The sequence below is a fragment of the Pseudophryne corroboree genome, chromosome 7, assembly GCF_028390025.1.
Source record: "Pseudophryne corroboree isolate aPseCor3 chromosome 7, aPseCor3.hap2, whole genome shotgun sequence".
Classification (NCBI taxonomy): Eukaryota; Metazoa; Chordata; class Amphibia; order Anura; family Myobatrachidae; genus Pseudophryne; species Pseudophryne corroboree.
In genome coordinates this window covers 33,462,606-33,464,076 of record NC_086450.1, presented here as the reverse complement: position 1 = coordinate 33,464,076, position 1,471 = coordinate 33,462,606, and positions in this window count along the sequence as shown.

The following is a 1,471-nucleotide window of genomic DNA, read 5'->3' as shown; positions in this document are numbered from 1 at the left end:
AACAAAGGATTAGACATACAGATTGTTTAGACTTGTGGCAGCAAGAGGGGGATGTGCAAAGGGAATTAGCTCGCACAGCAGGTTCCAAACCTAGCGGGAAAACAATGGTGACCGCACCACCACCACCATATATTGATGGGGAGAAAGTGGCTACAAGCAATGGTGCATTGGTAGAGGATAGGAAAGTGATTGATAAATGTACTAACGCTAACCCTTGCCAGCTGTATCCCATTTTAAATTTTCCCCAGGACTGTAAGCAGGAAGATGAACCCAGCACGATATGGGCACTCTCTCTAGCAGCCACCATACAGGATACTCAGGTGGGCACGGCCCAACCTCCAAGGGTTGTAGCAAGGCCCCCTAGCGGAGGGATAAGTGAGGTTGTGTCCACAGGTAAGTACGGCACCATACACTATGCAGAGACAATAGCTCCTCACATTATAGAGTCAAACCAGAATTATGTAATTGAATTAAATCCTGTCAGGGTGATTGCAGTCCCCAATGGGAAGACTGATGCAAGGGAGTAACTCCCATCAGGAACATTGCCATGCATTGTCCTTGGTCCCGGGCAGAGTTAAGGTCAATTATGTCAGAATTTCCCGATCCCAGAAAAGATCGAGTCGGATGCCAGAAGTTTATTAAAGAGTTAGGTAACGTCCATGAGCCCACAAATAAAGATTGGCGAACAGTGCAACGGGGGTGTTTACCCTCAAATATTGACACCACAAATTCATAATAGATTGTAAATTAGACGCAGAGGTACCTCTCACTGATGAATACAATCAGGAGAATGTACAGCAAATCAATCTGCAATTAGGAGTATATTTCCCTATTGTTGTCAAATGGAATAAAATCTTCTCCATAAGACAAAAGGAAGGTGAAACGGCATCCGAATATTTTCATCGGGCACTGCAGGAAATAGCTAGATACACTGGGATCGAGGATATTAAAGATAATGCACACCATAGGGAGGTAGCTGTTTCAGTATTAATGAACGGGTTAAAAGAGGCACTGAGAACAAGAGTGCAGACCTCTCTACCTAACTGGAGAGGTATCTCAGTGGCTGCATTGAGAGAGTCCGCTGTCTAGCACGATAGGAACATCAGTAAGCACAGGGAGTCACAGGGGGATAAGCTGATGACAGTAAGTATACAGGCTCTTACAACAAAACCACATCAGCCAAGACCCCAGACCCCTGCTGTTTGGAAAAGACCGAGAATATGTTACATTTGTAAAAAGGAAGGGCATTTTGCCAGAGATTGTAGGACACATAGTCAATATAGACCCCTAGACAGAGAAAACAAGCCACATTATTAAACACATAGACGGGATCAAGGGACATATAGTAAGGAATCATGAGCCATATAGAAAACACAGATTCGGTTAATGGGAAGAACGGAATAAATGCAACTTTACCCTTTTGACAAAACTTGCTGGGGTTAAGATGAGGCCTCTAAACTTTTGCTTCTTT